Source organism: Rhododendron vialii, chromosome 2a (assembly GCF_030253575.1).
Source record: "Rhododendron vialii isolate Sample 1 chromosome 2a, ASM3025357v1".
Lineage (NCBI taxonomy): Eukaryota > Viridiplantae > Streptophyta > Magnoliopsida > Ericales > Ericaceae > Rhododendron > Rhododendron vialii.
In genome coordinates this window covers 24,624,613-24,651,182 of record NC_080558.1, presented here as the reverse complement: position 1 = coordinate 24,651,182, position 26,570 = coordinate 24,624,613, and the positions used below count along the sequence as shown (strand labels likewise).

Here is a 26,570-nt window from a genome sequence, read left to right as displayed (position 1 = left end):
ATTGCCTTTTTGGCTCCATAATATCAAAATTGTGACATTGGAGTTAAATGCACGTGTTTGTGACAGAGAAGATTAGTTTGCTTTTATCCTTTTGCTAGAGACTTGTGTAATCAACAGGGTATCGGCTACTTTGATTAGAGCATGTTTACCAACTTAGCTATATATGCTTTTGAAGCTATTTTAGCTATGCAAAACAAGAAAACAGCCCTGCACCAGATTCTGTAAACCCATATGTATTATTGCTCCAGCTACAGTAGTTAGGTATTTCTAGAGAAGAATTGTTCACAAGCAATAGAGTTCTTTATTATTTTTTTTGTCAGGTTTCTCCCTTCTCTCTTTTGCTCCAATTTAAAAATAGGGTTAAGAAATAAAAATTGTAGGGAGGTATTCCCGAACAGGTACAAAACGGGCCCGAGCACGGTCAAAGAAAAGGTCAACACGCTATGGACCAGTGACATGAGAAGTCAATGGTCCAGAGAGGTTGCACGATTCTCTGTGCAATAACACGAGATGTTATTGGACCAAATACAAGGAAAGTGACATGTGATGCCACTGTTCAGATACATTGTTCGGCTCTTTGCCGAACAATGAGGAAAGCATATGGTCTCCATTGTTTCTTAAGGACCAGTTACATGTGAAGTAACTGGTCCAGGCCATTTGTTCGGCCATGAGATGGCCGAACAAAGAGAGAAGTCCTATTGAAGGGAACATTCTAGAAGGGTCCAGAATCACCGGTATTCCGTTAAAAGGTGAGATCCCAAGAATATAGGATCTAAGAAAGATACCCAACGAGTATGGGATGATTGGCTTGTTATGGAAAGAGTCCTACAAGGATTAAGGAAATAAACTGATAAAGGAAACGAGAATCCTTGATATCCTGGGTTTCCTATTCGAGTTAGGAATCCTAGGGCAACACGGATGCTTGGCCAGCAAGCATATGCAAATCTATAAATATGAGGTAAACCTAAAGGCAAAAGGTACGCAATTCATTGCATTATTCGATATTTACCTACTGATAATTAGGGCTCCATTAGTACGAAAGACTAATAAAGGCATCAGAGGGCCTTTGCCACGAGAGGCAAAGGTGCACTCACTCCTTGTCTGTTTTGCAGGACGAGGGTTTCATTGACAAACTAGGGTTCCGTTCGAGAGGCACGTGAAGCCATTGCATTCCAGTGCTATTCAGAGCACTACTTGAATTTGTCCACCTACAATTGGCGCCGTCTGTGGGAAACGAAAGAGTTCCTTTTGAAATACGACCATGGTGGAAGTAGATCCAGCAACGCCACACGACCCAAAGGATGTGTTAGTTGGAGGAGGGGATAAGTCTCCACCCGGGGCTCCGAGAAAGCCCGAAGGAGGACACAAGAGGACCACGAGTAAGGGCCACCCCCTTACTATCCACGGCAACTCCAAAAATAGAGATGGAGAGACGGCATCGAAGTCCACGAGAAGGACTAAATCCCATCGAGGGGATGAATCGATTGCACACTCCAGAAGTGTATACCGTAGCGAAGACGTTCTTGATAAGAAGAGACAAGAGATTGAGGAGTATGCTCGTTTGATCAAAAAACGAGAACATGAAATCAGAGAACTAGAGAGAATCAGAGAACATCCGGAGGACTCTGGACTATCTCGAAGAAATTCTAGAGGCAGTGAATACGCTTTGGTACAGTACCAAAAGGCTCCTTCACGAGGAAGGAGGAGCAGAAGCAGAAGTCTGACCCCAAGGCGACATAAAGCTTCTCCACGAAAAGGAAGGAGCAAGATCCGAACACCCGAGCGAAGGAGGGTATCTCCGAGAAAGAGGAGAAGCAGAGGTCGAAGCTCTACCCCCGAGGAGGAAAGGAGTAGGAAACATCATAGGGACAGGTACGAGAGGCCTGATTCCGATTGGGAAAGAATTAGATCCAAGAAAGGACCAGAGGATGAAGCCATGACTGCACGGGAAGCAGCACGGAAAGCACTTCAGAATATAGCATCCTCCCCTTTTGCAAAAAAGTTATAGGAGGCTAGATTGCCGACCAGGGTAAAACACGGAACATTCATCCTCTACGAGACAGATGCTGATCCCGTGGCCCATATACAGCATTACCAGCAAGCGATGTTTATGCATGAAGGAGATGATGCAATCATGTGCAAGATGTTCCCGTCGAGTTTAGGGAAGGTTGCTTTGTCCTGGTTCCATAGATTGGGCTCACGCTCCATCCGAACATAGGTGCAGTTGGCCGAGGAATTCACTGCACGGTTCTTGACGAGCAGGAAAGCTCCCAAAACCTTTGAGAATCTTTCTTTTATGAAACAAGGAGAGGACGAGCCGATCAGGACTTATGCAAAGAAGTACCGGGAAACCTTCAACGAGATTGAAGGATGTAGTGAAGAATACGCAATAGCCACGTTCAAAACAGGCTTACCTGTTCGGGGGGAACTGCGTAAGTCTCTAAACATGAGTCCCGTGCAGACATTGGCAAAATTGATGGAGAGAATTGAGCAGCACGCCAGGAACGAGGATGACATCCTACGAGAGGATGGTAAGTTAGCCGCCGAGCAGGAAAAGGGACCTATAAAGAAAGCTGACAAGCCAGAGCCCAAAACTTATCGTGAAAGAAAAGATTATGGGCAGGCGAAGAAAGAGCAGTACAAAGATAAACAAGCCCCGGATCCCAAGTCATTCTTTTCCATAAACACGGTTTGGAAAGAGCCCATTTACAGGATTTTTTTATCGAATAAAGAATCAACCTTATTTCAAATGGCCCCCAACTCTTGGTGGGAATAAAGATGCAAAACGTGCTACGAATCAGCACTGCAGTTACCATAAGGATTGGGGTCACATGACTGAGGACTGTGAGATGTTTAAACGGCATCTTGATGATTTGGTCTCACGAGGTTATCTCAAAGAATTTATCCAAGAAGATTCCAAGGATAAAGACAAGGCAATGGAGTTGGATTACGAACAGAATCCAAAAGGGGTAATCCATATGATACATGGATTAGCCGAACCTTATATGAGAAATGAGGTGAGATTGCTTCAGAGACAAGTGAAACATGACCAACATGTAATGCAGTTGGGGAAGAAAAGAGGGCGCAACGAAGGGGCAAGTAACGAGGGCATAGTTTTTACGGATGAAGATCTGGGAGGAGTCCAGGTACCTCACAATGATGCTTTGGTCATAACCCTACGAGTTGGGGAATATGATATGGAAAGAATCCTGGTGGATTCAGGGAGTTGCACCGAAGTGCTATACTATGATGCATTCAAGAAACTGGGGCTCACACAAGAAGATTTGGTACAATCAGTAACTCCATTGGTCGGATTTGGAGCAGGAGCAGTTTGGCCATTAGGCAAGGTAACTCTGCCTGTTCGGGCTGGGACAGTGGTGCTACGAACCGACTTCTTAGTGGTGGATGTACCGTCTTCCTATAACGTGATTATAGGGAGAACATGGTTGCACAAGATGAGGGCAGTCTCTTCAACTTTCCATCAGATGGTAAAGTTCCCAGGGTCTAATGGAATTGAGCACATCAAAGGATATTGGAAAAGACCCAACCGAGAGGGTAGTTGAGGATTTGAAGAAAACACTGATCAACGAGACTGATCCAGATAGAGGAGATGCCTGGGGTAAGTGCAGATGTTATCTGCCATCATTTGAATATAGATCCACAGCATAAACCGGTCATTCAAAAGAAACGAAGGGCAGCCGTACAGCACGTTGACGCTGTAATTGAAGAAGTGGATCATTTGTTGGAAGCCAAGGCAATAAGGGAAGTTTATTATCCAGAATGGCTATCAAATACTGTTGTCGTCAAGAAAAAGAACGAAAAATGGCGTGTGTGTGTTGACTTCACAGATTTAAACAAGGCGTGCCCAAAGGATAGTTTTCCTCTTCCAAGGATTGACCAGTTGGTTGATGCAACAGCGGGATATGGACGGATGAGTTTTCTCGATGCATATCGAGGATACCATCAAATTGCAATGTTCGGGCCAGATCAGGAGAAGACGTCTTTTATTACACCATGAGGGTTGTACTGTTATAATGTCATGCCTTTTGGATTGAAGAATGCAGGGGCAACGTATCAGAGACTGGCAACCATCATGTTCAGAAAATTGCTCGGCAAAACTATGGAGGTTTACATAGATGACATGGTGGTGAAAAGTAAAGCTAGGCAAGGCCATATTGCAGATTTGAGAGAAGCTTTTGAGATTTTGAGGAAATACAAGTTGAAACTCAACGCCTCGAAGTGTGCGTTTGGAGTTGGTTCTGGAAAGTTTTTGGGCCATCTTGTAACTCTAAGGGGAATAGAGGCGAATCCCGACCAAATAAAGGCCTTACAAAATCTGGAAAGTCCTCGGACAACGAAAGAAGTCCAACGATTGACTGGGATGGCAGCGGCTCTTAATCGATTTATTAGCCGATCAAGCGACAAGTGCAGACCTTTCTTTCAGCTATTAAAGAAAAGGGAAGGGTTCAAATGGGGAGCAGAATGTGAACAAGCCTTCCAGGATCTGAAGGGATATTTGGCCTCTCCTCCCCTTCTTTCGACTCCAGAGCCAGGTGAGTCCTTAGTTTTATATTTAGCTGTTTCTGAGCATGCTGTAAGTGCAGTCCTCTTAAGAAACAAGGGATCCGAGCAAATCCTTGTTTATTATGTGAGCAAAACATTGTTAGATGCGGAAACGAGATATTTGCCCCTCGAGAAATTAGTCCTGGCATTAAGGACAGCAACCAGAAAATTGCCACATTATTTCCAGAGTCATAAAGTTGTGGTTTACACTGAGTTCCCGTTAAAATCACTGCTACGAAAGGCAGACTTCTTTTGAAGGATCTCAACTTGGTCCGTGGAGTTGAGCCAATACGACATTGATTATCAGCCGCGCACAGCAATCAAAGGTCAAGTGTTGGCTGATTTTGTGGCAGAATTCTCACCCACAGTAGCACCTTTGCCTCCTACGAGAAAGGAGCATGAGGCAACGCCACCTGTAACGAAGAAATATGAATCAGCCGAACAAGATCCCTTAGAATGGAAGCTATTTGTTGATGGGTCAGCTTGCAACACCGGTTCAGGAATTGGAGTTGTGCTTTTACCCCCTGAAGGGTCAATGTTGGAATTATCTGTTCGGCTAGGGTTCAGTGCATCAAATAACGTGGCAGAGTACGAGGCACTCTTAGCTAGTTTGAGAAGTGCAAAAACCCTAAAAAGCTGAACGTGTTAGGGTGTATTCCGATTCACAACTCATAGTCCATCAACTGTCCAGGCAATATGAAACCCGGAGCGAGAAGATGGCGGCATATGTACAGGTGACCAGAGATCTGCTCGATACCTTCGAGAGGGTGTATATTGAGCAGATAAGTTCTGGAAAAAATGCTCATGCAGATTCATTGGCATGGTTAGCCGCAGCTGTATCATCTGAGTTTAAAAGAAAAATAGCCGTGGAGTATCTGACTAAGCCGAGCATTGGGAGAAGTGTGGAGATGGTCTTGGATGTGAACCAAGGACCAAGTTGGATGGACCCAATAGTGGAGTTTTTACGAGATGAAACACTCCCTTTGGACAAAAAGGAGGCTCATAAAATCAGGACCAAATCTGCTCGGTTCTGGTTATCCCCAGAGGGAAAACTATATAGGAAGTCTTTTACAGGACCCTACTTGCTTTGTGTGCATCCTGAGATGGTGCAAAAGTTCCTCCACGAAATTCACGAGGGAACTTGTGGAAGCCATGCTGGTGGTCGATCCATAGCCCACCGAGCAATCACCCAAGGGTATTGGTGACCGTACATGCAAGAAAATGCTAAGGTGTACGTAAAAAATTTGTGAGAAGTGTCAGAAATTTTCACCAATGATTCGAACACCAACCGAGGACCTGGTGCCGCTGACAAGTCCCTGGCCGTTTGCTCAATGGGGAATGGACATAGTAGGTCCACTACACAAAGCAACTGGGAATCGAAAATTCCTACTAGTTGCAACAGATTACTTCACTAAGTGGATCGAGACTGAGCCATTGGCCAAGATCACTGAACCTATGATAGAAAGGTTCGTGTGGAAGAGCATCATAACTCGCTTTAGGGTACCTTATTCGTTGATTACAGACAATGGGTCACAATTTCAGAAGAAATTCAAAACTTTCTGTGCCCAGTATGGGATAAGAAATTATTACTCAACTCCAACCTACCCTCAAAGCAACGGACAAGCAGAGGCTTCAAACAAAACAATTCTTGATGGGATTAAGAAACGTTTGGATAAGGCAAAGGGGAAATGGCCCGATGAATTGCCATTGGTTCTATGGGCATACCGAACAACGCCTAGGAGGTCTACGGGAGAGACCCCCTATTCATTAGCATATGGAACAAAGGCTGTTATTCCATTGGAAATAGGTCTGCCGACCAACAGGACCACTTTGATTGAAAGTGGAGGAAATGACAGAGCCTTGGAGATTGAGTTAGACTTTGCCGAGGAACGACGAGAGCGGGCCCTGGTGCACTTGGCCTCATACCAAGAGCAGCTCATCAAAAGTTATAACAAGAACGTACACCCACGAGAGTTCGGTGTTGGAGACCTTGTGCTACGAAAAGTGCTCGGCAATACTAAAGTGGCTAATGAGGGAAAGCTAGGGGCGAATTGGGAAGGCCCATATCGAGTTACAGAAATCGCGGGCATTGGGGCTTATCGATTGGCAGACTTGGATGGGAACCCAGTGCCAAGACCTTGGAATGTCCATAATCTGAGAAAATTTTTTGTCTGAATAAATTTTTCTTTATGCACATCGTGATTGTGTGAGAGTTACGAATAAAACTCTCTTGTGTTCTAGTTTTGTTATTTTAGCTGCAAGGGGTACGAATAACGCCCTCTTGAGTTTTGCAGGTTATGAATAAAGTTACTTTTTTAGTATACCTGCTGCTTTCTTGGTATTTGTTTTAAATACGACTTACGAAATTAATTTCCCTCATTCGTATTGGGGAGCAGGGTATAGGATATCCATTTTAAGTACGTGACACTTAAACACAAGTTCGAAACACTTGTGTAAACTTCAAACATTTAAGTACGAAATACTTAAACACAAGTACGAAACACTTGTGAGAACGCAAGTACGAAATACTTAAACGCAAGTACGAAACACTTGTGAGAACGCAAGTACGAAATACTTGTGAATTGTTCTAAATACGTGTTCGAAATACTTAAACGCAAGTACGAAACACTTGTGAGAACGCAAGTACGAAATACTTAAACGCAAGTACGAAACACTTGTGAGAATGCAAGTACGAAATACTTGTGAATTGTTCTAAATACGTGTTCGAAATACTTAAACGCAAGTACGAAACACTTGTGAGAACGCAAGTACGAAATACTTGTGAATTGTTCTAAATACGTGAAACTTAAACACATACGAGAAACACTTGTATGAAATTGAAGTACGAGAAACTTGGACAGACATGCATAAACTTTAAAAGTACATGTTAGCCACGAAATATTCAAAGTACGAGAAACTTAAAACCCCTGTGATGCATACGAATACATGCATAGAGCATACGAGAATATGCACAAACAGTCCACAGCATACGAGAATGTGCATAAGTACGTGAAACCTTCAAACGATTAAGTACGGGAAACTTACAAATCAAAGACAAGTACGAAATACTAAACGAGTTTTTTAGCACAGTATTCTGACGTCACAAAACCACAATTCAAACAGGTGGCAAAACAGATTGTCAAGACACATAATGATTGAATTTATTCATCTTCTGTGAGATCTTGACAGCTGCAGAAGTAATTGTAGGAGCTACTGGAGCAGCCAGCTCTTCTGTGGTATTTTCATCTTCAAGTGGACCACCACTGACTTCCTTTTGGCCAGGGTTGGTCATATCATTCTGTGGCTCTACTTCAGTAACAGGTTGTTCAGACACGTTCACCACCTGCTCTTCAGCCCTCTCCTCTGCAATATCTTCCTCACAGCTAGCAGCAGCACTTGGTAAATCCATATTGGTCCAAAGGTGAGATGATTTAGGAATCTCTGCTTTTGCAAGGCAAGCAGTCCAGGAAGCCACCCAAACTTGGTCCTGAATTCCAGGCATTTGGCTTGTGTAGCTTTCAGTGGCAACCTTGATTCCTTCGTTATACCCCTTCTCAAAAGCAGCTTTGGCTTCCGTCTGGCTCGCTTCCAATTCTTTCAGAGTTTGATGTAGACTATCCTCAGCTCCCTTCAGTTGTCCTTTAAGTCCATCAGCTTCTCCCAGGGCTTGGTTTCTTTCTCTCTCAAGCCTGATGATGGTGCGTTGAAGCTTGTTGTTCTCGCTGACCAGTTTGGCACGTTGGGGCTTAGATTGGCTGAGTTTTTGAGCCATGGCCACCATTTTTTGCATCACCTGGAACGATCAAACAACAGCTCTGATAAACATAAATATCAAACGCTATATACGCTATGGTTACAAAAAGAAACTTTACCTTGGCATTATGGGACATGAAAGAGCTAAGAAGGTTGTCAGGAGACATTGCAACTTCTTTTTACATATCCCCAGGCAACAGAAAGGCCTGGGACAATGCAAGTGTAGTCCCTTTAGTTTCAACAGTGTCCCGAGCAGTAATAGCTCGGTTCCCATGAGAGAAAGAGGGAGCCCATGCTGGAGCAGGAGATGAGGAGGATGGTGGGGGTCTTTCTTGGGATTCCTCCACCCGTTGACGTTTTTCTCTGTGGAGGGCTTCAATTTCTTCTAGAGAAAATCCAGGAGGAGCATCGGTTTGAGTCTGGGGGCGACGACCACGACTTTGAATACTTTGGCCCCAACCACGACCTCGACCAGGAATGGTGAGAAGGCTGCCCAAGTCAATTGGCCGGTTCATCTCTGAAGTTGAGAAGGTATGGCCGCTGGAAGACGAGTTAGATGTGGAACTGGAAGCTTCCTCAGCAAGAGGGGTAGGTTCGTCAAAGATTGGAGGAGTCCGGGAACGCCTCTCTTCTTGTTCGGGGATTGGTCTTGAAGGACCAGCTATTGCAGGGATGTCAGCTGCTCGGGTTCGCCGATCAATAAACCCACCGTACGAAGCTTTGTAGCTGAGAAGTACTTGAGCTGCTCTTGCTTGGCCTGCAAGGTATGTCCCTTCGCCGTTGAATGCAAGTGCTCGTCTGATATCAGCTACGTGAACTTGTGGGGTTATGATGTTATAACCACGGTTAATATTTGATGCTGAAACAAAGCACAAGCAATTAAAAGCACGAAAAAGCTTTTCCTATGAAAAAGGACAAAACATATGAAATTAGGGGAAAGCACTAACGTGGGCTCCCGAAAATGTGAGGGGCATGGAAACCAATCACTTGGTTGTCCTCATCTCTGGGTTTGAAGTTGCCCGTAACGATTAGAAAGTCGTCGTCATCCCCTCGAGCAGAGTCAGGGAGTTCAAGGACTAGCTTCTTTCTAGAATCCCTACTTTTTAAATAATAAGTGAGGGCGTCCCCAGTTCTGAAAATACTGTATAGGTGGTGAATATCGTACAAGCCTAGAGAAGTCCCTAACATTTGGTTTAGGGTATTTATGCCCATAACTACTCGAAAGAAATTAGCAGAAACCTGCATTGGCGAAAGCCTGTGATATGCTAAGACTTGGCGGAGCAGAGGGGCTAAGGGAAATCTAACTCCGCCTTCAACGACGGCTACTACTGGAATGTGAAGGGTCTCGAAATCGAAGCTTTCACGAATGGCATCCTCAGGAGCCAAAACAGTAGCTACGTTGTCACGAATCCCATATCGAGATCTGAAACTAGCCATGGTTTGAGGAGTATTACAGTGTCTACAAAATCTCCCCATTACCAGAAAAGCTTTTGGGGTTCTTTGAAGTATAAAGAAAGAGGACGACGAAACCCTACCTAGAGATTGTAAACAATCCACCAAGAGAAAAAGAGCAATAAGGAGAGGAATGGTGACTTACGAAAATAGTCGATTGAATCCCTAAGAGCAGAAAGGAGGAGGTCTTGATATGATGAACAGAGCTTCAATGGCGGGTAAAACTTGAAATCGTCTCTTTCTGCGAAGGGAATCTAAGAGAGAGATTGGGGTTTTTGAAAAATGGGACGAAAACCCAAAAATACCCTAAAAGTTGGTGGCGTACGTGAAACGTCACCCCAGACGCCGTTTGAGCGTTCCGTTTCCCAAAAACATGTCTGTCCGTATTAAATATGAGCAATACAATGATCGACACGTGTAAAGATTAGGGATTAAAAGCCTGTGATGGCCTAACGAAAAGATGTTTTTGCCATGGTAAAATGATGATAAGTTGCACCAATATATAAGGTGCAGGAGCAGAATGAATTTGCTCGGTAAAGGAGCTTCACACGTCATCTAAGTAAAGGATAACAAGTAAAGCTGGGGAGCAATTGTAGGGAGGTATTCCCGAACAGGTACAAAACGGGCCCGAGCACGGTCAAAGAAAAGGTCAACACGCTATGGACCAGTGACATGAGAAGTCAATGGTCCAGAGAGGTTGCACGATTCTCTGTGCAATAACACGAGATGTTATTGGACCAAATACAAGGAAAGTGACATGTGATGCCACTGTTCAGATACATTGTTCGGCTCTTTGCCGAACAATGAGGAAAGCATATGGTCTCCATTGTTTCTTAAGGACCAGTTACATGTAAAGTAACTGGTCCAGGCCATTTGTTCTGCCATGAGATGGCCGAACAAAAAGACAAGTCCTATTGAAGGGAACATTCTAGAAGGGTCCAGAATCACCGGTATTCCGTTAAAAGGTGAGATCCCAAGAATATAGGATCTAAGAAAGATACCCAACGAGTATGGGATGATTGGCTTGTTATGGAAAGAGTCCTACAAGGATTAAGGAAATAAACTGATAAAGGAAACGAGAATCCTTGATACAACACGGATGCTTGGCCAGCAAGCATATGCAAATCTATAAATATAAGGTAAACCTAGAGGCAAAAGGTACGCAATTCATTGCATTATTCGATATTTACCTACTGATAATTAGGGCTCCATTAGTACGAAAGACTAACAAAGGCATCGGAGGGCCTTTGCCACGAGAGGCAAAGGTGCACTCACTCCTTGTCTGTTTTGCAGGACGAGGGTTTCATTGACAAACTAGGGTTCCGTTCGAGAGGCACGTGAAGCCATTGCATTCCAGTGCTATTCAGAGCACTACTTGAATTTGTCCACCTACAAAAATAACAATATTTTAATAGAGAATAGGTTAAATAGATAATGTTGGTATAGTGTTGAAAGAAATGTGAGTAGATAAAATGAAAAATGTGCACTGTTCACAAGCTTTTTTAGCTAATAACTAGTAAACTTGCTCTTAGTGGTTGGGGTCCAATTCCATAGTCCTAATTAGTCTAATCTGTTTGCAGACTCATGGATTACGAGCCGGACAAGAAGGTGCTAAGAAAGCAATTGGGTTTGTTGAGGTCCCACTTACCACTTATGAGTTAAGAGCACCACTTATTTGATTTGGTAATTGCTCCACATGTGACCAGCTATGTGTGCTACTACATGTGCTTTTGGTCATTCATTTGGATTCTAATGTAGTTGACATTATCAGTACTGAAGCCTTTTTGACTTGTTTCTCACATTCGTCATTCAGACATTACCCCTTCCCAAGTTAGTATCTATTTCATATTCATCTTTCTTGTGTTATAATGTGTGGGAAGGCAATTCCATAGGATGGAACGAGATGGAAGCGTGTTAGTTAGCAGGTATCGGATATTAATAAGATTCCTGTCATCAAATTTATAGGAGTCAATGTCCTATCCGTCTTATAGTCCCTAATCCTCGCTGGGATTTCCTCATATGCCTGTTTCAATGCTTAAATGTACGCTCACTCTGCTGCTTGTTGGCTTCTAACATCCATGACAGCTAGCCTATTAGCTTTAGTATCTGTATCCCATTAGCTTATTAGGTTGATCACTTTTCCTTTTCTAGCCTGTGATCCTTTGTGGAATCCCATGGCTTCTAACTAATTTTCAGACCGTAGTATGGATGAGGGACACTTTAAATTCGATTATCTGCTACTTGAGTGCAGGATGAATCCACAAGATCGTTGAGACCTGGGGAAGCAAATATGCATAGCCACCTGTGGGTGAGAGAACACGCTTCAGTAGTATTGTGCTTCTAGTAAAAAGTCTAAAGACTAAAGAATTTGTTCTAGCTCGTCAGCTAAATCAAACAATATTACAGGATCATTTGTCATTGCTTTGACTTGCAATGGATTGCTGCCATACCTTTCCAGTTAAGTAACTTATTTGTATGATGGATCATGTACCTGGCTGATTTAGAACAATCTGTGAGTCACAATCTGTGATGACTCATCTTTCGTATGTTAACTTCTTAGTTGGAGTATTTGGTAATGGTGCCTATCTGGACATAAATTACATGCTTTCGCATTGATAGGGAAGCAAGAAGGGGTTAAAGGGTACTGGAAAGGCAACCTTCCTCAAGTCCTTTGCATTGTTAGCTTTGAATTTGTTCTTCGATAAGCTTTTTCCTATCAGGAAAATGCCTTTTCGCCTTTTGGTAAGTCCACTTAACGTTTGCTTTCAAATTTCAGGTCATACGCATGCATCATACCTTATAGTGCAGTCCAGCTGTTTGCTTATGACACATACAAGTTAATAGAAATATCTCCCTAGGTGAGCTTAGAAAAACATTCTTCTGATTGGGGACACCACAATCCACTCCGGGCATACTCAAAGTCAATTTCTGAAACATTTAAGAATTTCATGAGAATTCAGTCGGAGATGGATTTGGACACCATTTGGAATCTCAGGGGAGAGAAAATGCCACCAGGAGATGAGGGTGAATGTGGGATTTCGGGGATCGACATTTGGGTAAATAATGTTAGAAGTTCAAATAAAAACCTTAAAAAAGTACGTTGGTCGAAGATAAGAAAAAAATATTAGTGCGGAAGGTTGGGAATTTGGAATTGGTGAGAATTTAGGGAGGAGACAAAGTTGCATTTTCAGTGGGGAGTTTCTGTGATGATTATGTAAAGGTGGGAAAATGTATGATAACTATGGTTGCTTGCTATCTTGTGTGAAACGTTTGTAGCATGATTTGAGGTGTCAAATCCCAAGGGGGTATGGTCAAGTGGCATGAAAAAGAAAATAAAAGATTGGCCCCCGAGATCTCGCAAGTTTGAATTTAGCGAAGCCTAAGAATTCCAAACCTTGGGAGCCATTGCAGGTTTGCTCGGCCATTAACTTCATGGCCCCGGAATTAGTCGAGGTGCGAGCAAGCAGGCTCAGAAATCAAGTTATCAGAAAAACATGAGTTGAGGTATCAAATTGGTGTTTCCATTTTATAGGCTGGTTTGGTAACATATTTTGTTTTGGCTAAATGTTTGGTAACGTTAGTTGTTTATTTTGGTTATTTGTTCATTCAGAAGATATAAAATATCAATATCAAAATAAGCAAAATATACAATTGTTTCCAAATGAGTCTGTAGCATTGAGCCTATGTGCGCATTCACATGAGATGTTATTTATTTGTATATATCATCTATTTGAATAGGTGACAAGTCCTAAGTGGATTCAATCATTTAAGGAAATAAGTCCTTGGTGGATTAAAATTAACTAAGTGGGACTTGGGTTTCTGATAGTGCAGCATTTGAAATGTTCATCCAGATAATCAATAGTGTTCAGATTTCATCTTGGCGTGACGGCTCAGATCGACAGAGACCGAGATGAAATCTAGACCATTGATTGCGAGGTGGACGACTCAGATGCCACACTACAGCACTCTTGAACCCAGCGAAGTGATAGAGATAAGTATGTCTTATCTCATCTATACACGACTTGTATTTTACTCCCATATCAAGTACTCAATATTTCTCTTTCTTTCCCAGTTCTCTCTAGGGTACACTATATAGCCCTAGGGATTTGAAACATGTGAAGAATAGTAGAGGACTTCAATAGCTACTTCACCTATGTGAAATGTTTACAGAAATTCATGCGGGATATGCATATTGGTAGGAGCTCGTAAAACAAGTTTTCAATCATTTATATTTGTGTAATCCGCAGCAGGTATTACTTGTTACCCTCATTATGTGTTAAGAGTGGTATCAGAGCTTTGGTGGTACCCGGATTATCAAGCCATCTTCCAAGTTTTTGAGTTCAAGAGAGTTATGTTCACTTCTGTTGGTTCTAGCTGTCTTGACTCTCATTGATGGAGAGTCTCTCATGTCTGGTTGTTCGTTTTACGGATCCGCAACAACTTAATTTGATTCGAGAATTGCCGCCAAATTTGATATTACTTAATAAGTGAGATATGGATCCTTATCTGTTTGGGTTTGGGTCATATGTTGTTATCTAATGCTATTAATGCTAGACTGGCTGATATGAATTATCTCGTGCTTTACTAGCCAAACAGACAAAATGACCCTGCATCTTTTTTATCTCTCCCGCATTTTTTTGTTATAAGTATTTCCGATTTACGATGAAATTTATGAAGATTGATCTGTTATTTGTTATTCTGGACAAAACTATTCTGTCTAATTCCCAAATTCATCAGAGGTTACTGAACTTTTGTTTTTGAAAAATACTTCACGAGGGGATGCCTTTGGTGTTGTGCTAACTTCTAGCTACTGGTCCTACGTACTAGTGGTGCCTCTCAAACAATGAAACAACCACGCGCTTCTTTTGTTGGTGGATCGACTGAATCAAGGTAAACAATCATCTATAGAGAATATACATCTTTGTTTGCCTTTACTAGCGTTTGTGCCTGTTAGAAAGGGAGATCCTCTCTCCTCCTATTTGTTTCTGTTGGTTATGGAAGATTTCACTGGACTTTTGCCATACAAAGTTCGACAAAAATGAGGGTTTTATCTTCCATACTAAGTGTAGAAGTCTCAATCTCACTCATCTCATTTTTGCTGACGACTTATTTGTTCTCTGTGGGGTTGATATGGTTTCTTTTCGATTGATTGTTGACTCTTTGTCAGACTTTTACCACTTCTCTAGGCTTTAGCCCAACATGCAAAAAAGCACTATATTCTTTGATGTGGTGGAGGCAGCTTACAAAGAGGCTCTACGACTAGTCCTTCCTATCCCTGAAGGCTCTCTCCCAGTAAAATATCTAGGAGTTCCTTTGATCTCTATGAGGCGCCGTGCTCATGATTGTGCTCAGATGAAGGAAAAGACTTTGGTCAGAATACAATCTTGGTCCAATAAAACCCTTACCTATGGTGGTCGGCTCCAACTCATACAATTTGTTCTATTTCGCATTCAAATCTACTGGTTCTCTATTTTTTTTTTGCCTCAACGGGTGCTAAATGACATTGAACAGATATTACGATCCTTCTAATGGTCTGGTCCTGATTTAAAGCACTCTAATGCTAAGGTGGCATGGCATGCGGTGTGCGTCCCTAAAGAGGAAGGTGGGGTGGGCCTTCGTATGCTAAAAACTTGGAATAAGACTTCTATGATGCGTCATTTGTGGGCTATTTGCATGAAGGCAGATACTCTATGGATTAAATGGATTCACACATTTATTTTAAGGAATCAAAGTGTATGGAGGGTAAAAATTCCTCAGGAGGCTTCTTAGACTGTTAGAAAACTTCTCAGATGAGCTTCAACCTTGGATCAAATACATTATCGGTGATGGTAAGTCTACATATCTTTGGGTTGACAACTGGCATAATTTGAGTCCTCTTTGCAAAAGATTTGGTGATTCTAGGGACTTCCATGTGGGTAGGCCGTTATCTGCCGAGGTTTCTTCAATCATTCATAATGGTGTTTGGCAGTGGCCTAGACCAAGGAGTGCTATTACCATGGAGATTGTATCAAATTCTGATCCCTAACGTCTCTGTACCTGACTGTGTGCGATGGACTTTGTGTAAATCTGGAGTATATAGTGCAAAATCAGCATGGCAGGGAATGAGGCAAGTCTCTCCTTTGGTCCCATGGGCTAAGGGTGTCTAGTTCTCACACCATGTGCCACGTTGGGCTTTTATTGAGTGGCTGGCGTTTCTGGGCAGACTTTCCACTAAAGATAGACTTTATAGCTGGGGAGTGGTTAGTGATCAAAGATGTGTGCTCTATCAAGTTGAAAACGAATCACATGAACACTTGTTTTTTGCTTGTGCATATTCTAGTGCAGTGTGGGATACACTCTTACAAAGGAACAATATATTTAGACAGAGTGCTACTCTTGCTAACAAGATGGCTTGGGTTGTCAATCATAGAGCTGGCAATTCATGCTTATGCACAGTGTACATACTTTCTTTGGCTGCCTCCATTTACTGGATTTGGAGAGAGAGGAACAAGAGGATTTTTCAGGGGCAAAGGGCCTCTGCTTTGAGTCTTAGTACTCTGATCATTGAAGAGATTAGAGCTTGCTTGTGTTCATGGCAAGGTGTGAAGCCTTGTGATACTACTCGTTTGGTAGCTAGGACATGGTGTCGCTATAGATTTTTTGATCAAATGTAAAGTCTTGTTGCTTTATTTTGTATTTTTTTTCTGGGCATATAGGTGGTTGTTAGGTTGTGCCTGGTTCTCTTTTTTGTAATGTTGGATCTTTCCCGGGAAAATTTCAAAATAACACTTGAACTTTGCACCAAATTTCACAGAGACACCTGAACTTAAGTTTATTTCAATTAAACACTTGTACTAACAAAATTCCCAAATTTAGACCCCCGCCGTTATACTCTGTCCCAAAAATTGCTGACATGCCATCTCCAACCTGTTTAAGTTGCCTCATTGCACATATTTTTTTGCCCAAACCCAGTTCTTCTTTTTGCTCGGCATACTTCTAATGATGGGTTTCGCTTGGGTGCATCGTCCCCTGTTGGAAACATGTGCAATGGGGCAACTTAAACGGGTTGGAGATGCCATATCAGCAATTTTTGGGACGGAGTATAACGGCGGGGGTCTAAATTTGGGGATTTTGTTAGTACAGGTGTTTAATTGAAATAAACTTAAGTTCAGGTGTCTAAATTTGGGGATTTTGTTAGTACATGTGTTTAAGTGAAATAAACTTAAGTTCAGGTGTCTCTATGACATTTGGTATCAAGTTCAGGTGCCATTTTGAAATTTTCCCATCTTTCCCCTAGTTTTTAGTTGGTTTGCTTTATAAAATGGTTTAATTACCCCCCAAAAAGAGGGAGGAAGAACAGAAAAATAGTTAAAAGTCCTTAAATTATTTCTTCAAGATTTTCTTCTTTATTGGTAATTTAAACCTTCATTAAGCAAACAAAATAGAATTCAGAGGGCAAAGCCCGTACAACCAAATTCAGCAGGTGCAACACCTAATGAAAACAACTACTCCACAAGGGAAAGCCCCAAAGAAAAGAACATGAAAACACTATCCAACGATTGAGGTCCAAGTGATCGCAACCATTGTATAGTGTTTTTAATGGTCCAGATTTATTTTCAATTGATGAAGCAGCTTTGACGACAGCTCCAACCTAGACCTGCAAAACAAAGCTGATAACTTGAGTCACCGGTGTGGTGGCATGCCTACCACCCTCCGATGCCTAAGTCAGTAGAAAACTTGTTATAAAGGAACGGGAGTTCTCTGCGTTAGAGTTGTGTACCGTATATTGGTGTTCTACCGTCATATTTATAGGCATTACAATCGGAGTTTGAGTCCTCGTAGGACTATACCTTGTAGGTTCCGAATCTCCTTTTTGAGGAGTGTGGAGTCCTGCCTTAGCTAGGAATCCACAGGTTTCCTGCCAGGGCTAGGAATCCCATAGTCAACTATGATTATGCATATCTCTGGCATTTTGGGCTTATCTTAACCTTACCTTACCCTTTAGGATTTATCCTTCCCGCCGTGGCATCTTTACCGGATTAAGTTTATCTTTTATCTTTCGTGGGATTCCGTGGACGTTACGCTTCTCACGGGAGCTAGGGGCCGAAGCTGGTCCTTGGACTCCCTCCTTCTGCTTCGTCTGAAAGGCGAAGCTGGAAGGTTATTGCCCCATTCTCTGTTGGCCCTCATAGGAGGTTTAATGAGAGCTAGCTTGCACTCCCCAGGTCTGCAGGCCTGGTAGTGCTGAGCTCCTTAAGTGTATTCTACTTTTAACCGGTAAAAGATTATACAAATCTGACCCATTGATTGTCAATGTGAACGGTTTAGATTGAACAGCGTATCCTTCTCTGCAGTCAAACCAAATCACCAGGCCTAGCTAAGATGTAAAAGTACACTGAGATACCCTCCAATCACTGGCCACGATCCTATTCTTATCTGACCTCTTCACCCTTCTCCCAACCCCAAGGGGGTTGTCGCGCGCACTTGGTAATCGACTTGTCTCGGCGAGGCTTACCACTCCAAGGTCGCAAGGTCGATTTCTCTCGACAACAATTTGTCCTTGGGGCCACCTCACCTCACGCAAACGCGTGAAAAGGGCTGTGGGGGGACAGGGGAGATTAGTCCAGTTCATCAAGACATTTTTCATTACCAAAAAAAAAAAATACAAAGCCCTAACTTTCTCCTCAATCTGGTGAGTCAGAGTTGCAATAGGAGTTTCCCTGTGCTGAAAAATCCGGGTATTCCTTGCCCAAGCAAGGTAGCTTGCTTGCTTACTCCTAGTAGCGTACGTTGGCGGCAATGAAGGCGGCATCGGAAAGACTATATTTTGTCTTACTACTAAAGTAAATATACATTCGGTAAGGTAAATGCAAGCAGCTAGAGATAACAAAATTTTCTTCTTTCCCTCCTACCCAGGAATTCAACAGCAGAAGAGAGGAGATTTATTAGGGTCCGTTCTGGAACCAAAAAAAAAATTCTTATTTTTTAAGAAGGCAATTTCAAGCTCAAATATTATGGGCTTATTGAAATTTAAAAATATGCAATGTGGATCTTTTTTGAAAGATCTCACGATGCAAAAAAAATTGAAAAATTATTTTTCATTTACTTTATTTTTGAGTTTGAAAATGTAAAATAAATTGTTTATTTTTTAGGAAGGTTTATGGAACGGAGCCTTAGTTTTCTATTTCTTTTCCTATTTCTATGCCCCAGTTCCAAACAAACCCAAAAAACAGAGAGAAGTGTGAGAACCGTTTCTTTCTCACCCTCACTTTTTGTTTGAGAATTGACTCCTGACTTCACCAATGCGAGAGCGAGCCACACCCAGACCCAACTCCTGTTTTCTGCACAATAAACAACTCGTCAAGGGGGCACCTCAGTCCGGTTGGTTAACTGATTAGTGCCCTCCGACCTTCCAATTAGTATCCTCATTGATTGATCAAACAGTAATTTTGCATTTTTAGTATGAAAAGTAATTTTTCTCTATTTTTTCTGCGTTTGTTTCTGTTTTTCTTTTGCTATTTATACTAATCTCCCTTGCTCAACTCCATCCTTTTGCTGCCGAGTTTCCCTTATGCTTTTTTGTGGACCCATTACTGTCGTAGGCTTCCTTGGTGGCATCCGAGTTTCCCTTATGCTTTTTTGTGGACCCACTATTATCGTAGGCTTGGTGGCATCCTTCGTTTTACTCGGGCATTCCTGTAGGCGGACCTTCAATCGATGACTTTTCCTGAGGGGATTTAGGCCCCGTTCCAGAACAGGAAAAAAGTCCTTATTTTTTAAAAAGGCAATTTCAAGTTCAAAAATTATGGGCTTATTAAAATGTAAAAATATGCAATATGAATCTTGTTTGAAACATCTTATTGAGATCTTTTATACGATGCAAAAAAAATTAAAAAATTATTTTTCATTTATATTATTTTTGAGTTTGAAAATGTGAAATAAGCTGCTTATTTTTAAAGAAGGTTCCTGGAACGGAACCTTACTCGCAGGTCTCTTTTTAACCGACGGCTATTGATGGGACTACTCGACTCCGGGGGTGTTCCAACTAAGGTTCCTTTTTTAAAAGTTTTTTTTCTTCAAATTTCAAACTAAAATATAATGAAAATGAAAAATAATTTTTTGATTTTTCTTGCACCGTATAAAAGATCTCAATGAAATCTATCAAACAAGATCCATATTGGTAGAAAAATTATTTACGTAAATACATGATTTTTGGGCTTGAAATTACCTTCTTTTTTCTAAAACCTTTTTTTTCTTTAGTTGGAACACCACCTCCTACTGGTTGTTGCTTTTGTGCCTATTCATAGCTCTTTTGACTGCCCCAGAACTCAAGCTGTCACTCACATTTAATGCCCATCCACTCAGGCAGTTTCCATTGGTTAAAGGAAGATTCACTTTTCCTTCCCCTCGTTGTGAGTCCTGTTGGAACTCCAGTCCCTGCAGCGCTACCAAAGGGCTACAAGTTACAGTGTCCTGAAATGGCACCGTTCTATGCAAGACAAAAACCACCGCTCCCATTTATGAAACCCAATCATTCATATTTGCCTTGACACCCTAAGCTGCCCATCTCACTTTGTTTTTTTACTTCTCTAAGGTCCCGTTCCAGAACACCTTCTTAAAAAATAAGTACTTATTTCACATTTTCATATTTAAAAATAATGTAAATAAAAAATAATTTTTTAATTATTTTTACACTGTATAAAAAATCTCGATGAGATCTATTAAATAATATCCATATTGGTAGGAAAATTATTTGCGTAAACACATTATTTTTAAACTTGAAATTGCTTTCTTAAAAAATAAGTACTTATATTGAGTTCCGAAACGGGGCATAAGCAATATGCTTAAACTAATTGTGGTTTGTCTTGATTTTCGTAGTATAGTTTTTTGTTGATCAATTTCTTCTTTTCAGTGAATTCCTCTTAGGCTTCGTTCCGGAAACCTTCTTAAAAAATAAGTACTTATTTTGCTACTTCTCATTCAAAAATAAGAAGGGTTATTCCACAAAATTCAAATAAAAAGTTCCTTTTACATTTTCAAACTCAAAAATAATGTAAATGAAAAAAAAAATTCAATTTTTTTGCACTGTATTAAAGATCTCAATGAGATCTATCAAATAAGATCCATAGTGATAGGAAAATTATTTTGCGTAAACACATGATTTTTGAGCTTGAAATTACCTTATACAAAAAATAAGACTGTTGCTATGATAATGGGTGTCGGCGGAGGAAAATCGTACCGACGGCAGAGCCGGGCCATCTCCGGCCATCGGACGGCCGATAAAAAAAAATCCGAGACCCTACACACCTCGGATGCCGTTGATTCCTGCGTTGGCCCCCTCGGATTTTTTTTTAGAATTTTTGGATGGCTCGGATCAGCCGTCTGGTGGCCGGAGACGACCCGGCACGGCCTTGGTACGATTTCCCTCCCCGGCGCCTATTGGTACCTATATAAATTCTTCAAAAATAAGCACCTCCTTCTTAACTTTGTAGAACAAACCTTATTATTGAACAAAACATAAGTTCTTATTCCATTTCTGGAACGGAGCCTTAAAAATTTTGTACAACTATTGGCCTCTTCTACTCGTCTCAACTATATAAATTTAGAAAGTAGAATTATATGGACCAAAAAATAAGTCCAAAGATAACATACAAAAGCAAGTAAGCGACTTACCCCGAACAATGTTCTTATAAGATTATATATACTCCCTCCGTCCATTTTTTATGGTTCAATATTTTATTTTGAGTTGTCAATTGATAAGTATCTATTTTAAAAAGTTAGGTCATGTTTCGCCATGGTTCTTATTTTTTAAGTATTTATTTTTCACTTTACAAGACAGGTCATTCTCTCACAATATATCACATTTCATTCAAAAAATAAGTAGTTATTATTGTAAGTGGAATATAAAAACTTATGCAATTCCCATTTTGTCCCGAGTAAATTCCAAAAAATTTCAGTGTAACGATAATATATTCATAAACGAAACAATTAAAAGTTAGCTTTTAAAATCTAATGATGATATCTCCAAATTAAAGTTTCGATAAGGACTTTAATTTATCAAAACTTTAATTTAGTGTCAAGATTCTTAAAATATTACGAATGAAAGAATCTTAATTTTTGATCTAAGAATTACACATGTTTTCGTGGTGGACTATTATTTAAAAAAAAAAAACTAAAAAAGTCAAGTTTTGAGTTATCCTTTTCACCTTATTTGTCAGTAAATATATTATTAGTTCTTCAGTTTATATTGTTGAGACAAATAAAATAGCCGAATCAAAATTTGTAAAATCAAGACAAATCAAAATGAGTTGAGAGAAGTGTAAAAAAAAAAAAAAAAAGACATTTGGTAAAAAGGTGTCAATTAAGGCAAATATGGATGATTGGGCTTCATAAATAGGATCGGTAGTTTTGACTTGCATAGGACGGTGTCGTTTCAGGGCACTGCAGCTTGCAGCCCTTTGGCAGCGCTGTAGGGACTCAGTCCCTTGTGTTGCCACTATAAATGGATAAATCCGTTTGATGAATCCTTACCTATTCTTATGCTTATTTGTTTCCCAAGCAATCTCTATACATACTCTTTTTCCCTTTATTCATAACTCTTTTGGCGAGACTGTCAAGAATGCTTTCCTTTGGAGCATGGGGCTTTTGGAGATAGCCCGACTGAGTCCATCAAACCAAGTCATGGAGATAGCCGGGTCCTTCAAACCAGGTCACGAAGGAGAAGATTTCTTTCTTCTCGACCCGTCCCTTGGCTGGCTCAGCTTCCTCCCCTTACCCCGTCGAAGCGGCAGGGTTATCACCTCGGCGGGCGAGCCCCCACAACTGGAAGAACACATGCATCGATATTTCTGGTCATGGGTTGGGCATCGTTTTGGGAGATCACTTTCGGCGGCCCGTACTCTTCCTCCGGTGACCCCCTCCCTTACTTCCTTTTTCGGCGAGGTGCTTCCTTTCAGATAGGCATGGCGCCGTTCGTATCGTGGCTAAACTTGCAGGTTCGGTTTTACCGTTGACCTGTCATCCTGTGCGACTAAGAAGGAGCTAGCTACTGCTGCTTGGAGCCATTCTCCCCTTTCGTGTTTTCTTTTGTTTATAAATTTATTTTGGATTGTATATCTCAAGGATCGAAATGTAATCGTCTCCATTTATTAAATGATAACATATTCCTTCTTAAGAGCATCTCAAATGCATCCTCCATTCCTCTATTTCTCCATTTGAGAATATCATTTTTGAAAGAAATACCATTTCAACCCATCCTTTATGTTCTCCTCCATTTGAGGGGATCAAGTTTAGTACTCCAAATATGAAGAATGGAGAAAAAAATGGAAGATGTCCTTCATTTCACTATTCACCCTCACCAAATCCCATTTTGTTTATCAAATTAGTTTTGATACACTAATCCTTTATAAAATTGGTATCAATCAAAAGATATGTACAATATCTTCAAAATAAGACCCATATTGAGTATTTTTTTTAATGAAGTTAGAAAAATGAAAATTTGAGTTTTGGAGGGAAAGTGGGGAAGTTTGAGATTTGAGATGAGTTTTTAAAGAAATAGAAGTAAAAATAGAGTATTGGGTTGGAGTTAGATTTCCTCCAAAATCACTTTTGCAATAAAATATATTATTTTGATACTCTCAAATGAAGAATTGAAGGCAAAAATGGAGTATTGGATTGGAGATGCTCTAATGAATCATGTCACTTTGCTCATTAGAATGCTTCGTCTCTCGTGTATGAATAGTTCCATCATTCTGCGACTTTGACTTTTCAACACGTTGAACGATTCGTTTCCACGGTAAAGATAAATAGGAGTAATAATTTTCTACCCCCACAAGAAGGAAACTAGTTTCCTACTGATTTAAAATTATTTCCCTTGGGATCATGTTATTTTCTATCCTGAGCTAAAAACAAAAAGAAAAAGAAGCAAAAAAAAAATTTATCTATATTCTCATTTCCTTCCTCTTTCTTTCCTTGGCAGTGCCTTTGGACATTGAGAATCAACGGTGATGAGAAAGGAAAACCCTTTCTTATCAAATCTCACCTGATCGAATCTATAATATTATGTGGAAAAAGGAAGTAACCACTCAAAAAATACGTTCCTCCTAATTTCTTATTAGAAAATATGATTATTCTTTGTGATACACCCAATTATATCAAAACATAATCAAATTATAATGTAAAGCCTCGAAATTGAGATTGAAATGGTGATCAAGGCAAGTGTTGCACTATGTACTTAAAGCACATTTCGAGTTGTTCTTCGAGAACTACTTAATCAAAATCCCTCCAAAGCAGCACTACAGTTGGAGGGTCTCGCGAACTATCTTGTATTTGTACCTTCTCATGTGAATGGACTAAAAATGTGTTTTTGTCAAAGTACGCAGCCAAAGCGTGGTTTTATTTTTAGAAAAAGAGCGCATATTTTGAAACATAACTAAGTTGGGGAGATTGTAACAACTTATATATGAGGAATTTTCAAGTGAGGGATCCCTTATTTTGTTAAAATGAGGGACTTTCATTTTCCGATCAAAATTTGAAAATTCGAACCGTTCAATGTGTGTAGAACGTAATTTTAAGGGTCTTCGCGAGAAATCAGCAAAAAAAATGACCGGGAAGGGCGTCATCCGAGCAGTTTTTTTTGAACCGTTCAATGAAAACTGCTCGGATGAAGCCCTTCCCGGTCATTTTTTTTGCTGATTTCTCACAGGGACCCTTAAAATCACGTTCTGATCACTTTGAGCGGTTCGGATCGTCGAAATTCAATCGGGAAGGAGAGTCCCGCATTTTAATAAAATGAGGAATTCCTCACCGGAACCTAACTCACTTATATATAAAGGAACAAACTATCATAAAAAGGAATGGACGCAACTGTTCATTCCAAAGAATCCGAACAGGCACCAACTCAAAAGGCACACCTCTACATTAATGATAATTAATCACCAAAAACCATTAGTAATAGCCATTCTTCAACCAATTCCAAATAGGGATATTTAGCGATAATCTCTCATTCATATATAAATGGTTTTCACAAAACCATTTTTCCAACATTTCCCACCAAATCATGCAACCCAAATGAGTGATTTGGTGGAAAACTGGAATTAACCTTTTCTTTTCCTTTGTTTACTAACCAAATTATTCAATCAAAACGGACTGAAGAAGCACACTCTCCCTGTACCGCCCTTACAAAGAATTTCAACAGCCAAGAAATGAAGAGTTCCCACTGTTCCCGACACTGAAACAAACTCTGCGTCTTCTCCTCCTCGCCGGCAAATCACGTGGCTTTCTCAGCATTTCCCTTCCATTTAATATCTCCCCAGCCCCATATGAGCTTAGAAACAGATTTCTTCTGATCGGGGGAGACCACAATCCACTCCGGGCATAATCGAAGTCGAATTCCGAAACATCTGAGAATTTCATGAGAATTCGGTCAGAGACGGATTTGGAAACCATCTGGATTCTCCAAGGAGAGAAAATTGCATCAGGAAATGAGGGTGAATATTGTGGCATTTCGGAGATTGACATTTGAGACAATAATAAGAATAGGCAGATCAGGTTGAAATAAAAACATCAAATGAGGTGCGTACGTAAAGGAATGATTTTGGTTGGGGAATTGGGATTGGCGGCCGGGAACGGATCGATCGATTGAGGAGGCCGGAGACAAATTAAGTCGCATTTTTAGAGGGGAGTTTTAATTGCATGTGAAGGGTTCTTTCTGTGAAAGTGGGAAAATACTATTCTACTCCCTCCTACTTTGATAAGGACGTGTGTGGACGTTGTATGCAATCATATATAATTAATTAAGTTAATGTGGAACGTGGGTAGCATGATTTGAGGTATCAAGTCAAGTTGGCGTTTCTCTCCATTTTTAATATAAGGTTTAAGCTGGCTTGGTACGTACGTAACATTTGTTGTTTATTTTACATTCAGAATATTAATTTACAACATATATATAGTAGTACTATATAAAATTGATTAAGATAAGAAATATGGTTAACATGAGACCTCCTTACCATTGGCACTACAATCGGTTGTAAATGCTAGTACAACAATTCTTTTTTCATATTCTATGAATTCGAAAAAAGATATAAAAATCAGAATTAAGCAAGATAAGAAATGGTTATGCACATTTCCAATTCCACCGAACATTTACAAAATAAATGATAATGGTAGGAAATTTTTTAGAAAGGGTCTGTAGATTACGACAAATTCTATGTTAGTCCCTCCAGTAACAATTGTACCGAATTTAACCTTTTACATATTTCATTTGTGTTCAATTTTTGTCCCTGTGATGACTTCCGTTAGTATCAAAGTGAAAATGAAGGAGCACAAGTGGGGAAATTCATCCTAAGGGACAACAATAAAAATAGTGCTAAAGTACAGGGACCCAATTAAAATTTTCTCAAGCATTTTGCCTTTTGTTTTAAAATTTTACTACGAGTAGAACCCAATTTTTTGTTAATATTTATCCCAAAAAAAAGTGTGCAAAATTAAGCTCATTCCAAACCCATCATTTTTTTAAATAGATTATAATTGTTTGATATTGGAGACCTATTAGCAAGTTTGGATTGTTATTAACTACAAAATCTAAAGTTTTGTTAAAGGGACATATTGAACATCAATAAATATTTCGAAAGGAAAAGAGACCCCTACACACTCTGTGTGGTGGGCATGGCTTGACGAAGTGGCCCAGGGGATGGACTCGTCACGTTGACCAGTAGAACCCGTGGTCATAAGGGTTGGACGGATCGACGGTGTACAGTTCTCATTGTACCTTCGCCAGATCCATCCCGCGCGGGCCAGTTACCCCTAGTAGAGGTAGGAACTAG

General features: G+C 40.6%; 1 long non-coding RNA gene across 2 annotated transcripts in view; it reads left to right on the top strand.

Moving 5' to 3' along the window:
- The window catches only part of LOC131316355 (uncharacterized), a 41,781-nt gene extending 25,272 nt beyond the window's left edge, over positions 1-16,509 (top strand). For both annotated transcript variants that reach the window (XR_009197076.1, XR_009197077.1), the window contains 4 exons: positions 11,349-12,225; positions 12,329-12,510; positions 14,596-14,658; positions 14,962-16,509. This is a non-coding gene — a long non-coding RNA (uncharacterized LOC131316355). The remainder of the gene's footprint in view (positions 1-11,348; positions 12,226-12,328; positions 12,511-14,595; positions 14,659-14,961) is intronic.
- Positions 16,510-26,570: the final 10,061 nt, after the last annotated feature.